We start from the raw sequence: 15,967 nt of genomic DNA, 5'->3' as shown, positions 1-15,967 counted from the left end.
TTTCCAGGGTTCAAAGGAAGGTACCTCAAAATGCCAGATGCAGGGGAGGGGTATCAGGAGACAGGGATCTCGTCGTTTCGTGTGCTCCCAGAGGCATCTGGTGGGGCCACAGTGAGATACAGGGAGCTGGACTAGAGGGGCTCTGGGCTCTTCTGATGTTCTTATGTAACAGAAAGAAGGAAGACTGAAAATGAGATCTATTGACCCCTTGAGTTTGCAAGGCCAGTGCAAATTAATGTGACTTCTGTAGATGGTTAATGCATAGAGTTGCCACAAACCAAAAGTGACCCCATTGGAACACATTGAACGGGTTTTTATTTTTGCTTTACGATGTTTTCGCTTAATGGCGATTTTCCTGGAACGGATTATCGTCGTTAAGCGAGGCACCATTGTACACATTTATCCCAGGTTACTTGCCAGTAAGCAGACCCTGTTCTGCTGTCTGTTCTCTCTCTCTCTCTCTTTCTCTCTTTCACACACACAAACACACACACACACACACAAACACACACACACACACACACACACACACACACAAAGGGTTAATAAAAAGAACAAGCTTGGTCTGTTCAGTATGAATACAATACTAAAACCTAACACATCTGTGAAATCCCTCTATCATGTGAGGAGATAAATGAAATAAGAATGCGGGGATGGGCTGTGGGCTGAGGTGGGTGGCGAGTCTCACCATCATATTTTGCATGGACCACTATCCATCCACGCACAAGCTGACTGTGAAAGAGAGACCACAATATCTAATTTAAGAGCAGCTGCTGCAAATGATGCCTCCCTATCATTAATCGAAAAGTGGCCATTTGCTAATTGTCACAATATACACATTGTGTTGTCTATAGAAAACAGGCAAGAAAAAAATTCACCCTTTGCTTGCTGAAGAATGTCTGAAATAGCTACTCGGCTTTACAGGTGTTGGTGAGGATGCTGATTTTGGTACAACCCTCCTGGCATCGGTGGCTGGGTGGTCTGAACAGAGAGATGAGCCCTGGGATCTCTAGTGACTTTGCCAAGAATGCTAGCTTAGAAGCTCGCCCGGCCTGATGGCATGTTGCTTCCACACTTGGCAGCCAATGTGCACAGCAGAAGTTCGGATGTTTGTGGGTCACCTGTAGTCTTAGAGAGGCCATGTTTCATTGAGGGCTGCTGTGCCACGCGAAACTGGGGACTGCATTTGGGTGGTTCTGGTGATTTACCAGCTCCAAGTTTCAGTCTGAACATTGCAGGAGCTATCCAGGGTGCTGAAAAGAAACATCCCCCAATTCTGTCAGCACCTTAGGAAGCTTCTGTAAAGTTCAGGCTAAAACCCGGAGCACATTCCCCACCACTGCGACAGTGAAGCCTCTTTCCAAAATGCTGAACTCTGCTCTCAAAGGAGGCTCAACACTTTGGATAGATTAAGAAGTCTCATGGCATGGTGGCTAAACTGCTGTCCTTGAGCCAGGACTCTGCTCATGAGTTCATGAATTTGATGCCAACAGGCTCAGGCTTGACTCAGCCTTTTGTCCTTCGGAGGGCAGTAAATTGAGTATCCAGCTTGCAATATGTAGCCTGCATAATTATTTTTACTTTTGCTTATTGTTGATGTAAAGTTCAGACCAAAAACCCAGACCCAATTCACAATTACCTTCCTAAATTTGAACCACCACCCTTTATTGTGTTGTACACACACTTAGATTGACCTAACTGGTACTTCTATTCTCATGAGTGCAACTCTTGCATCACGTGGCACAGTTGCACGTGGCTGAAAAGACATGTCTTGAGCTCATCTTGCTAGGCTGGGCTCTGTTCAGATTGGGGAAATCAATGGAGATCCACTCAACCTTCATTCTCCCAACAGATCTCCCTGCAAGTGCAAGGTCTTCTTTCATCCTTGGATTGCAGATTCTTGATCCAAACTACAGCCCGAGGGTCAAACCATACATTAAAAGAAGTGCATATTTCCTAGAACGTTTTACCTCCGACAACATTGTTCCTTTAAAGCTGGATGCCTAAGCAATCAGAGGTGCAAAGGAAGCTTGCATTTCCCTTCTGATGAGCAATCACAGAATAAAAACAAGTCAACTTGCAATGCGTGGAGTGAGACAAGGTCATGCCAGGAGAGGCGCACATCTTTTACTGTTTAAGGGAGCTCAGTGTTTAATGACGTGCTAAATGTCTCATTTAGTTTAACCTTGAAAACTTGGTAAAACCCCTACCCCTCGCTGTTGACAATCCTCAATTGATTACCTGCTGCTGTTGCGTTATTTGGGTTCTGTTTTCCAATATCGGCGTTGTGAGAGCTTCTGAATGTCATCAGTCATTTTTGCCTCTATATTGTGGGAGTTTAGAAATGCCACCAGCTCCCTTGGGATCGATCGCCTGAAAAATGGAACACAAATGTTTTTTTCGGTAAGTACAAGGAAATATACAGACCTTGTATTGTTGAGTTCTGTAAATTAATTACTTCTTCTGTAAAGATGACATAGTTTAGTAGGGGTTTTTTGGTGCTTTTTTTTTGACTGAGGGCCATTTCTGTCCTGGCCATCGCCTGGGGAAAAGGGTCTTGATTTTTTTTTATTTTACTTTATTTAAAATATTTTTACCCTGCCTTTTCCCTCACATCAGTAGTTCCCAATCTGTGTGCCACCATGCCCTGAGATGCTGGCAAACCCAGCTAGGGGCACCACAGAATCCCCTTCCAGGCTGGAACTCTCTCTCTCTCTCTCTCTCTCTCTCTCTCTCTCTCTGTGTGTGTGTGTGTGTGTGTGTCTGTCTGTCTGTCTGTCTGTCTGTCTGTCTCTGTGTGTGTGTGTGTGTGTGTGTGCCTGTCTGTCTCTGTCTGTCTGTCTGTCTGTCTCTCTCTCTCTCTCTCTCTCTCTGTGTGTGTGTGTGAAACAGTTACAAAGCACCCAGAAGCTGCCAGCTTGTATCCCAAGGAAACTCTAACCCAGCATGGCGGGCAGGGCTAGTCAAGGCTGGGAGGGATAGAACTGGGTCATGGTGGGTGACGTCTGGCAGTGACGCCCATGCCACAATGGGGAAGGGCACAACCTGTTCATCTTTGTTGACTTACTCCAGGCTTCTTCCCTCAGTATTGAGAGGGGGGGAGGACTGGCTCCTGCCCTGCTCATAAATCTTTTCAGGGGAGGGAGGCTGGGGCAGGTAAATAACCCACTCATTTCCCCAGACCCTTTGTCCATCCATACCCAAACTCTTAACCAGAAGCCAAACGAGAGAAGAGGGCGCTATACAGAAAGGGTGAAAATGATTTATCAAATTATCAAAAAATTGAAGTACAACTCAGACTGTGCTTTCCCCCTCTCTTCTCCCTCCCACCCGAGGTATGGTATTGGGGAGCCTTAGCTGGTGGCCGGTAAATCAAGGGAGCCGTGAGTTGAAAAAGTTTGGGAACCACTGCCTTACATCATTAGAGTGGCCTTGGCTGTCAGATGGCAGTATAAAACAAAAACAAAGAAACAAATATTATGAACAAATCATTAAAAAATATTTAAAATCAAGAATTGTAAACATACAAATATTTTAAAAGAATTGGTAAATAAAATCAATACTAAAAACACATTTTAAAGCAACAGGGTGCAACAATCCATCTTAAAATCCTTCTCAGATAGCCAGTCACCAAGGAAAAGCCTGCCAGACAAGAAAGGTCTTTATCTGCTTGTGGAAAGGCAGCAAAGAGGTGGCCAGCCTGGCTTCCTGTGGAAGGGAGTTCCAAAGTTTGGGAGCAGTGACAGAGAAGGCCCTCTCCTGTGTCTCCATCAGATGCACCTTTGAAGGTGGTGGGAACAAAAGAAAGGTCTCTCCTCATGGGCTCAACGCCCAGCCAGGCTTACAAAGGGGAGATGTAATCGTTGAGATATTTTGGACCCAAGTTGTTTATAGAGTTTTATAATTTAAAATTGTGTCTGGAAACAGATCGGCAGCCACTGTAGAGCTACTGTAACAGTAGGGTTATGTGACTCTAACTCCCAAAATGCCATAGCCAATGTAGGCAACATCCACACTGGCCGAAGGCATCCAGCAATTCTAGTTCAAAACAGTAATTTTTCCAGGCATTGGGCCCGGCTCTTTTGATTTGGGTGCTACTGCTGTTTAGCTGCTGACGGACGAACTGAAGCCGTTCCCCACGACTGGAATCCCTATAACCCAACTGCAAAAGGGGTGAAACAATTTCACTGGCTGACTGCTAAGAAGCCACCAGAAGTGTCCATGAATCCCACCACCCCCTTTAACAAGCGACTTTGCAGACTGGCAGGGAGGCAGCTGCTGGGGGTTCGTGGCTCACATTTCCTCCAGAAAGTGCAAAGTCCCAGCTGGACATCATGATGATAGATTTTATGGATTTTCTCTCTCTTCCTTCCAGCCCTACGAGGACCAGGCAGTTAAAAATCCACAATAAGCTGCATTGCTTTAGTATACGGTTAACGTCTCCCCAGCCTAATCCCCTTCCCTTTGTTCTTTGAGAAATCTACTGAATAAGCCACTTGTTTCGCACTGGTGGGGAAATGACACTTTGGGGCCCCCTTTTCTGCCCTGTTTTATGTATAACAGAAGCACAGTATAGTGTATACAGTACCCAGCCAGATGTTGGCCTCCCCCTTTCCCTATTCTGGCTTCTTTTGCTGGGGAAGGAAGTGGTTTGCTTCAACATTAGCTCCTAATGCCTAGCAGCAAAACCTGCAGGATTGCTTCCAAAAGGCTCTGTTATGACAGGGCAAAGGATCGGCACCTTACCGTCAAAATTACGTTGCATTTCTGCAGTGAGATAACAATCGACGGCTCTCAACAAATGTTGACGAGGAATCTACTGCAATGATTCTTGAGTATATCAGGATATCACGAGAAGTATGTGTAGCTTGGGGGGGGGGACATATTCAGTGCTATAATATAATGGCTAATATTATGGTCTTATTTCTAGAGTAGGCCCATGGGCACAATGGGATTTACATAAGAGTTTATTTACCATTCATAGTGAATTAAATATCTGGGTGCGGAGCCAGAGGTTGGGAAATCGACCCCCCCCCCCACTGTGCCTCTTGTGACTACAGCAAGCCTGTGTGGATTTTGGGCAAGCTGCACAGTCCCATGGCACCCCCAATATAATACAATGGTGCCTCACTTAACGAGCACACCGCATAATGACGAAATCGCATAGCGATCCGTTTTTTCGGATCGCTAATGTGATCGCTTAACGGTTTTCTAATAGGGGAAAATTTGCTTTGCGAAGACCGGTAAGCGTTTCGCTTACCGATCTTCGCAAAACGAAGCCTGACGATCAGCTGTTCGGTGGCCAAAATGGCCGCCGGAAGCCCGGAAATGGCCCAAAATGGCCGCGCGCAGCGTTTTCGCACCCTCGTTAAGTGAGGTGAGGGCGCGAAAATGGCTGCCGGCCAATAAGAAGCTTCGCTGAACGGTGAGTATTTGGCCCATTTGGAATGCATTAAACCATGTTTAATGCGTTCCAATGGAAATCCCTGTCCCGTTCAACAATGCTTCAGGATAGCGAAGGTTAATCCGGAACGGATTAACCTCGCTATGCGAGGCACCACTGTACTAGAATAACCATAGAATAATGGTGTTAGAAGTGGCTTATAAGACAGTTGAGTCCAACATTCTGCTTGGTACACGAATCCAAATCAAAAATATAGATAGGAATCTTTTATTGCTGGTCAGCTGGAATCTGGCTTCCTGTAACTTGAGCCTAATATTACGTACCTTGCATTCTAAGATGATGAAGAACATATTCTGACTCTCCTCTGTATGACAGTCTTTCAGTATTTGAAGAGTCCTGTCTTATATCCCCCCAGACTTCTTTTCTTAAGGGTGAACACAGACAATGGTAAACCTCCCCTGAATATTCTCTACCTGAAAAACCCTGAAAAGGGTCAGTAAAGGTCACAATTGATGAAAAGAAGAAAAAGAAGCAAAGCATGCTGCTTCTATACTGTCCCATAGTGCTTAAAGCAGTATCTGGGCAGTTTACAAGTTAATTACATAGGTTACACATTGACCCTCCTTCCAGTGAGCTGGATAATTATTTTATCAACCTTGGAAGGATGGAAGGCTGAGTGAATCTTGAGCCGGCTACCCGGGATTGAATCTTCGGTCGTGAGCACAGTTTTGGCTGCAGTACAGCAGTTGGCATATAATTATTATTATTCAAAAACACCAGACACATTCAAAATTATAAGAACATTTTGACTGGTATTATATAACAGGTACAGGTTTTAACCAAAAACCTAAGTATCTGTTAAATATCGGCACGGTATGTATACTGTTCCTAATATTGCTTTTTTTGTAGCTCTGATGGTGTGATTTCTGAGATCTGCAACTGCTTATAGTACTGTGTGAAATTTCTTGATGTTATTGTTGTTGTTGTTGTTGTTGTTCTTCTTCTTCTTCTTCTTCTTCTAATTATATTCAACAGTTGAAGTCCAGTGGTACATCACAGAGTAGGTCTATTGATTCAGTGGGAGTTTGGACTGTCAACAACACCTATGTGTTGTTGATTCAATGGGCCTAACCTATAAAGCCCTAAACAACTTGAGTCAAAGCTATGCCAAGAACTGTGTCTTCCTTTATGAGCCAACCCAGGAGTTAAGATCTCTTGGCCCCACCTGGTGCGTGTGGAGGGGAAACAGAAGAGGGCTTTCTCTGTTGCTGATCCCACACATTGGAACTCCCTTCCACAGGAAAACAAGCTGGCTCCATCTAGACTGAGTGCCTCTCCCAATAAAGGCCATCATATTTCACCTTCCAAATAACATTACAGTGGTGCCTCGCAAGACGATTGCCTTGCCGGACAAAAAACTCGTTAGATGAATGGATCCAGCGAGGTTTTTGGTGCCTCGCAAGATGATTGTTCCTATGGCCGTTTTTCACATGATGAATGTTGCTGTTTTGTTTTGTTTGTTGTCCAGCAGAATTTTTGAAGATCACGCCCTTTTCCCCTGCCTTCAGCAAGCCTCCGAACGGAAAAGGTTTTTTTTTTTTCCCTTTTTCCATTCGGAGCCTTACCGAAGACAGGGGAAAAGGGCATAATCTTCAAAAATTGTGCTGGGCTAGCCTCTGCAAGCGCTGCTTGCCGCTCGGAGGGACCCCCACCAGTCTTCTGATGGTGCAAGGGAAGCCTCAGGGGACCTCCTAAGGTGGTGATCTGGGTGAGAGGGCCCCCCACCAGTCCTCTGATGGTGCTTCCCCAGCTCCCTAACTGGTAAGTGACTTTAAAAAAATTTCCCATAGGAACACATTAATTAAATTTCAATGCATTCCTATGGGAAACCGCAGCTCGCAAGATGAAAATGTTGCAAGATGACATTAACCCCGGAATGGATTAATTTCTTCTTGCGAGGCACCACTGTATAAGTATTTCTGCTTATGAAATGGCATCATGGGTTAAAAAAAGGTTAGGAACCCTGGCCTGCTGTTTCAAAACCACAGTGATAGTTTTGAAAATGTTTCACTCACAGGAAAAATGTTGTTTGGATTTGTTTATTCCTCAGCAAAATACGTAAGATTCTTTATCTGAAAAAAATTAAAATGCACCCCCGTGCAGGGTGTCGTTGGGTTTTTTTTGAGGAGGAGAGCAGGGAAATCAGAGACTGACAAAGCAATTGTATGTATGATTAATCAGAATAAAACCGTACTGAGTTCAACAGCACTTACTCGAGAGTGAACGGGAAGAATCAGAGAAGGGAAACAGGAAAATCAAAGTGGAAACAGGCCCTTTCACGTAAGTGTTTTTCCTCAAATTATTGGGTTGATTTTGTGAATGTTTGATCAAATCGTTATTTTTCAGCAGTTCTACGTATAAATGTAGGCAGTGTGGATCAAACAGAAGCACAAAGCTATTAAAAGATTCGCAAGCCTTCCAGAGAGGGAAAGGCAAACATCTGTATTCCTACCAGGGAGCAGTCTATTATCCAAATATTTGTTTGGAGAATGGAAAAACGCCTGTTCATTAATGTTTGAGAAAATAACAATCTTGCATGCAATCTAACACTGAGTTTCAGTGGGAAGAGGGAGCTTTTACAAACTAAGGTGCCTGTTTTCTGCCACTAACCAATTAGCAAAGTTCTTTTTTCCTGCCTCTGGCTTGCCCCTCCTCTCTTTCTGTTTGTTCACTTCAATTCAGTTGTTTATTTGTTCTATTTTGTCTTCTCTGATCTCTGACTAAAGCAGACATGTAATTCTCTCCTCTTGTACTTCTGACCATGCAACAGCATGGTGGACTCAGCCTCTCAAATGGTTAAGACTGCAATTTCTTTATTTTCCTGTCTTTTATACTTCTGACTGTAACTGAAGATAGAAACTATAGGCAAAGATACCCTTTCTACTTCAGATGCTTTAAAGAGTGATATTTATTATGTAATGTGCAGTTACTGTGAAGGCAGTGGGTACTGACAACTTGGGCTACTTCTTTTTTGCATGCACATGCATTTCTGCCACCATTGCTGTTGTTACTTTGTTTTACCTTATACTCTGCTAATTAAAAGAAGTGAATTACCAACCCCCACAACAATTAATAGATGGCATCAACCAATAGAAGAGCCTGAACAAGTATGGAGCAAATGGGCTTAGAAGCTGGTGGAAAAAGGAATGTGCTTCCTGGACTATTCTCTCCAGAGGCAAATAATCGTTCATGTTTTCCAGAAAGTTATATTTACATGAGATAAAACCTGCAGCAAAATTGATGCACTGGGAATCTTTACAAGGATTTCTTTAAATGTCTTGTATGGAGGTTTCCAACATGCTTGTTGCTAGTTGTAAAAAATAGGATGTTGGGTAGGATAGACCAGAGGTGAACAACCTGTTTCCCTCCAGATGTTATTGGACTGGAGCTACCATCATCCTTCACTTGGCTATGCTGATTGGGTCCAATGACAACAGCATATTGTTCTGGAAAGTATAGACTAGATCAGTTTACTGAAAGATTAGGCCCGTGCAAAATTCAGCTTGGTCTCTTATGAGGGCATGAAATTTTGGCCTGGGGACACAGAGTTGGACATGCTTGATCAGGATCAACCCCCCTTCTGATCAAAGTAAGTTGTATTAACAAGACGCTTCCACATCTCGCTATCCTGGCTAACTGTTGGTTATACCTCCTTGCTACAGATTGTCCATCTCTAGAGCTTGGAAATGTGTTAAATTAACACATTAGGTAGAATTAATGCACTAATAATATAATCTTTACTTTGGTGTTAAATGGGATGAATGTACCAAATCTTTTTTTAATGTTTTGAAAGTACAGTGGTGCCTCGCTTAACGAGTGCACCGTTTAACGAAAAATCCGTATAGCGATCCCCTTTTGGGGATCGCTATACGGATCAGCCCCAATCGCCGCACTCGCTTTGCGACGATTGGGGCTCCGGGGGCCATTTTGGAGCCGCCGAACAGCTGATCGGCGGCTCCAAAATGGCCGCCGGATGACCCGAAATGGCCCCTATCAGCGTTTTCGCGCCCTCCCCTTGCTTAGGGAGGTCGCGAAAATGCTGCGGGGGGGGGCATTTCGGGTCATCCGGCGGCCATTTTGGAGCCGCCGATCAGCTGATCGGCGGCTCCAAAATGGCCGCAGGAGCGAAAACATCGCTGGAGGGGGTAAGTTTAGACACTTATTGGAACGCATTAAACTAAGTTTAATGCGTTCCAATAGGTTTTCCTGCCCCGCACAGCGATGTTTTCGTATAGCGAAGGTTAATCCGGAACGGATTAACCTCGCTATACGGGGCACCACTGTAATGGTAAACTGTTAAATTTTTTAACTTTCATTATTTTTAGAGGCATCACTGGGCTTTTCCTCCTGTTAACGCAGAAGTAATAATGTGCAATTTTAATGCATTATGTCTAATGCTTTGTCTCCAAGCGCTGTCTACTTCTCTCTCTTGCTGTGCTTTAAAGTATTTTCAGTCGTTTTCTGTTTGCCAAGAAAATCATATCTTGTTTGCCCATCTGACATCGCAGCTTTGGGTATTCAGCTCAGCTCTTTCTTCCCTTTGCTCCGGAAGGTGTTGTGTATATATATTTCCATTCCTTTGGTTGATGTGCCAACTTCACAAGGTCATTAGGGCACTTCCTGCATCAAGCCAAGATGTAAAATACATTTGGGAAAACAGAGGAAGCAAACTATCTGGGACAGAGGGCAATATTTTTCATGACAGATGTAAGTGTCCTTCAAAGAAGCAGGAGTGGGAAGCTAAGAGAACCAGTGGTAGGTGGCTTCCAGTTGGGGGAGAAATGTATGGCAAGGTATCATTTTATCTCTAGATATTCATTAAAAACTTTCCTAAGTTTTGGGATCAGTGGAAAAAGTCAGGATTATGTCCAGTTTATGCGGGAGGTTAGGTTAGAAACTAGGGACGTGGTGGCGCTGCGGGCTAAACCGCAGAAGCCTTTGTGTGCTGCAGGGTCAGAAGACCAGCAGTCGTGAGATCAAATCCACATGATGGAGTGAGCTCCCGTCGCTTTGTCCCAGCTCCTTGCCAACCTAGCAGTTCGAAAGCTTGTAAATGCGAGTAGATAAATAGGTACCATCTCGGTGGGAAGGTAACCAACATTCCATATAGCCGCGCTGGCCACATGACAACGGAAACTGTCTTCGGACAAGTACTGGCTCTATGGCTTGGAAAGGGGGATGAGCACCGCCCCCTAGAGTCGAACGCGACTGACTAAAAATGTTTCTTACTAGGTTAGAAACTACTCATAACAGTACAAACTCCTTAAATAGATAAACAAATACACCCCCATCGCCACATCTACTGCCTGCTTACCTTTACAAATATAATCTAAAGGCATCACAGAATCATAGAATAATGGAGTTGGAAGGGGGCCTATAAGGCCATCAATTCCAACCCCTGGTTCGAGGCAAGAATCCAAATCAAAGCAGATCTGACAGATGGTTGTCCAATTTTAGAGACTACGATAGGATAAAAATACAGTAGCTGTGAATCAGAATGGAAACATAAAATCTACTAGCAATATTGCGGTGGTGCATTGAACCTTCTGACAGCCCCAGAAGGCAGAGACACTTAGCGGTCCATGTAAAGAAACCTGACAGTTCTTGCAGACCCCATGACTACCAGTAATGGGTCTTTGTAAAGCTACTGGATTTAAGTAACCATTTGAGACCAATCCGCCTTACCCTCCTACATTTTGGGAAAATATATTTCTCGCCTAGCTACCCTGAAGTTGGCAGTAAGCTCAAAGAGAACAGGGATGCATTGGGGGGTGGTTTCAGGCAATATCATTGCCCTTGGTAATGGAAATGGTGAGACATTCCAACTCATGATCCCTGTGGCAGGTGGTTTTTTTTTTGACCACCTCTCCCCAAAATCCCTTGGGCCCCAAGACTTTTGGGACCAGTTTTGCACACAGCTGGCTAAGAAGTGGCTACACGATGGAGACGGCAGTTGCTGGGAGTCACAGCTGGATCTTGCCATGGTCTACTCTTGGTCTGAATGTGCCATCACAGCAAAAGTGGGTTGGTGACAACCAGCAGGGATGGCGGTGGGGTTTCTCTTTCTGCCCTCCGGTGGCAAGAGAACTTGCACCAAGGCTAGCAGAACAACAACGATAAGAAAAACCAATAAAAACAGGGGGAGCGACACCATGCAGCTTTTGTTAACACAAAAAGACTAGTAAAATTTGTGTTTCCGGGTATGTGTGTGTGTCACTTCTCTATTTTAAAGAATGCTTACAAAGTAATTAAAGATACAATGGAGGCATTTGTTATTATGCACCATCAAGTTATTTCCAGCTTAGGGTGACCCCCCCATGTATTAATGGCTTCCAAAAAGCCTTGCTCAGCTCTTGAGGACTTAAGGCCATGACTTCCTTTATTAGTGAAATGCATGATTAAATGTATGAATTGTTTTAAAAGTAATGCCAATGCTGGTGAGTTAGATATAAAATAATGATCCAAGCTCTGCTTCAGAGAGGAGGACGGTACTGTGTAAAGCAGGGCTCCTTCAACTGATACTGAAGTCAAAACAACGTCAGAAACAACACAGAGGCCCTTCACTCAGATCTGCGATTCAGATCTGCCCTCGGCAATTCAAATCGCCCTGCTCCTGATGAGTCCATAAAAACCGTGGTTAACTAATATACCAAATAAAACCTGTAGCCCTAGTGGTAATATATTTAAGGAAAAGAGCATTAGGTCGCTGGTTTCGCTTTTGAACTTTATTCTGCATGTACTCAGTGCCTTTTTAATCATTCTGTGCTTCAGAATGAAATTTGGCTAACAATACACGTTAGCTTCCCCCCCCCCCCTTTCCAGGTCCCTTAATGCTTTAAATATCTGCAAAATTACTTCTATTTAGGCTTAATTTATGGGGAAGCGATGCAGCTTCCTGCCAAGCTCTGAACTACAGACCGCTATTCTAGTCGCCTTCCCCCATCCAGCAGGCTCTCAGTCGTAACTTTATCTTCCCCTCGCCAGTCTCAGGCCTATTAAACTTAATCACCTTCATATATAGTATTACCATTCAGCTAATGAAAAATAGTTGTCTCCCAAGGTAGCGTGTTATAACGATAGCAGTCTGTGTAGCCACAGTAAGCTTTTGTTCCTTTTAAGCCTCCCTCCCTCCCTCCCTCCTCTTCCCCCACTTCAAAACCCATTCATATACATTAATTTTGCACAGAGAAGAACGAGAAAACGAGAGCGAGAGAGTGAACGAGAGATAGAGAGAGAGAGATGTCTCGTGAAAAGAAATGATGCGTCAAAAATGGGGAAAATATCCCTAAAGAAATCTTTATTATTCACTCCTATAAATTATCAAATGGCAAGGGACAGAGAAGAGGGAGGGCAACACAACGTTCTGTGTAAAAGATGGGTAGGTTGCCTTCACTTGGAAATCAGCCAAATAGAAGCACTTTAATTTATCTTGAAGGCGAAAGGGGAATAAAAGGCACTTATTACTGACATAACCCTCTGCTCCTTCTGCTCTCCCGACCAGCGGTGGGAGTGTATCCCTACACAAACATGCACACAGGCAGTGTGGATCTGTGGGTATAAGAAGCAAGCTAGCCCTTGAAAAGTTCCGGTTTAAAACAAATTTGTGATCAAATTCATTACAAAAGCACCCAATGCAATTTGCTACAGTTAACTTTCTGAACTAATTTTTTTTTTAGTAACGTGTTACAACATTTATTATGTAGGGGTTTATGAGGGGGGGACATCCCCCACCAGCCTGTTAAGAGAATGCCATAAAATTCCACTGAAAATGCTTCTAGAATCGCCTTAAAACGCCTGTAAAAAGAAATTTTAAAAGGTAACTACAAAACACTGCCCATTCTATTCATAAGACTTCGTTCCTGTCTGTTACATTACAACTGCATTCTTTGGCATCTCTTGTCTTGGGTACTGGAATATATATTCAGCACTTCTTGTCTGTGGGCACATATTTTACATTTCCATCTATTTTTCCATGGGACATATTCTTGTGAGGATTTTGATAAATTCTGCCACTGTAGCGTGAAATAGTTATGTTGTTATCCCCTCAACTCTTGGGGATTGATTTCTTCCAACTGGTTTGAGAATGGCTTTCTCTTTCTAAAATTGCAGATTCTTCACAATAGGATTCTTCTTCTAAAGAATCTGTCGTCATGGCATCTTTTCTTAAGGAGCCTCGTGGTGCAGTGGTTAAAACTGCTGTACTGCAGCCAAAACTGTGCTCACGGCCCGGGGTTCAATCCCAGGTAGCCGGCTCAAGGTTGACTTAGCCATCCATCCTACTGGGGTTTGTAAAATGAGTACCCAGGTTCGCAGCGTATGGGGGGGCAATGTGTAGCCTGCATAATTAACTTGTAAACAGTCCAGAGAGTGCTTTAAGCGCTATGGGGTGGTATATAAGCAGCATGCTTTTTTTTTTGCTTTTTTCTGTATAGTTGTTCAGTATATTCTCCACACCAGCATTGCTGTCAACTCCCTTAACACACTCACTCTCTCTCCCCATCACATTAAGGTGTGCCTTAAAGAAGGGCCAGCATCAATTACCATCATTAAATATATCTGCTTGGCTTATTGCAGGGTGGAAGGAAATTTTTTCTCACTCTGCATGAGGAAATCCGATGGTAATTCTGTTTGAAATCACATCTTCACAGTGAAAAGCAATTTGGTAATCCATACAACTCATATTTAGTAGCAACTCCATGCATATCATTGTGAAATGAGTACCCAGCTTGCTGGGAGGGGGAAGCTAAGTGTTCCTTGGCTAATTATGTTGTAAACTGCCCGGAGAGTGCTCTAGCAGTAAGGGGTGGGATATAAGTTGAAATAATAACAACAACATGTCCACTGTGATATATGTACATTGAATATAGAAGCATAAGCTCATGGGTGCCGGGTTGCCACAACAGATGATTGTCTAATTTTCTCTTGAATGTCTCCAGTATCGGTGCGCTAACCACTTCATGAAGTCATTGGTTCCAGTGTTGTACTGCTCTATAAATGGAAGGTATCTAGGAATGCCTCCAATATCAAATGCAGTTTGGTGAGTAGAAACCTTTGAAAAAAGTTGATCCTTCAAAAGCCATCTGTAACAGCCACCTTATACCTCACAAAGGGGCCGTTACGTCACACTCATTCACTCTTCGTTTCCACTGCCACCAACCATTCCCTCAAATAAAGCTTCAGGCCAAACTATGATTTCAAAATAAAAACTTAGGTTTATTGGATACAAACAAAAGGAATGGTAAATCACTTGAATATAAATAATAAAGCAATCGCTATAATAATATAACAGTCACACACACTGTCTCACAGACCTTCACTATATAGCACAGTTCTTATCTCACAGTATCTCCAAGCCCTATCTCCCTATCTCAACCCTATCTCTAAACCCTATCTGGCCCTATCTGAATCACTCACACCATTCACTCCCCTTATATACAACAGCTCCACCCCTTATGTCCCACCCTCCGTCACGCCATTGGCAGATGACACACAGCTTCAGCAGTGACGGGCAGGTGATGTCATAGCTGTATGTAACACTATCGTCCCAAACTGCTTAAGGATTTGTATATAACAACATCTTGAAAAACCAACTGGAGTAAAGACATAAGTGGAATCAAATAAGTATAGACACTTGCGGTCGTATGTAGGTACCTTGCTCAGTGAATTAGGTTTTTTAGCTGTGAATCCAGAGGTTGGGAGTCCAATCTTGTGCCTCCAGGGAGAAGAGCTAGCCTGTGTAGCCTTGGGCAAGCTGCACAGTGCTGGGCTGGCCCCAGAAGAAGGGAATGGTAAACCACTTCTGAGTATTCTCTGCCTGGAAAAGTCTGGAAAAAGATTGCCATGTACTGTATCAGAACTGATATGGTGGCACATGGTTAGACCCACTGGGTAGCTCAGTGGTTAATGTCTCTAGCTATGGAACCAGAGGTTGGGAGTTTGATTCCTCACTGTGCGTCCTGCATGGGGAGCCAGCCTGTGTAGCCTTGAGCAAACTGCACAGTCCCCAGGAAACCTCCAGAAGAAGGGAATATTATATCTCTTTTGATTATTTTGTACCAGGAAAAGCCTGATAAGGATTGCCATAAGTCAGAATTGGCTTGATGAGACAGATATATTATTATAGGAAGATACCGTATTTTTCGCACCATAAGACGCACTTTCCCCCCACAAAACAGGGGTGGAAAGTCTGTGCGGTCTTATGGAGCGAAGAAAACAGATTATATTTTCCTGTTTTCTTCTACAAAATTGGTGCGTCTTATGGAAAGGTGCGTCTTATGGAGCGAAAAATACGGTACAAAGGTGTGCCTGCAGGATTGGTAGCCACCAGTAAGGATAATGGCTGGTGTAGGATGGGAGAGGCTGTGCGGCACGAGAGTGCTGGTAGAAATAAAATTGAGCCTTGGAATGTTCAGCGGATCGTATGCTCCTGGACTAACATTTTCTGGTATCCAGCTGCTCAACAGTATTACCAGCCATTTGTAAAGCAAACGCCCTTTGAGCAAC

The sequence above is a fragment of the Pogona vitticeps genome, chromosome 1 (genome assembly GCF_051106095.1).
Source record: "Pogona vitticeps strain Pit_001003342236 chromosome 1, PviZW2.1, whole genome shotgun sequence".
In the NCBI taxonomy this organism is placed as follows: domain Eukaryota; kingdom Metazoa; phylum Chordata; class Lepidosauria; order Squamata; family Agamidae; genus Pogona; species Pogona vitticeps.
This window is presented reverse-complemented; position numbering follows the sequence as displayed.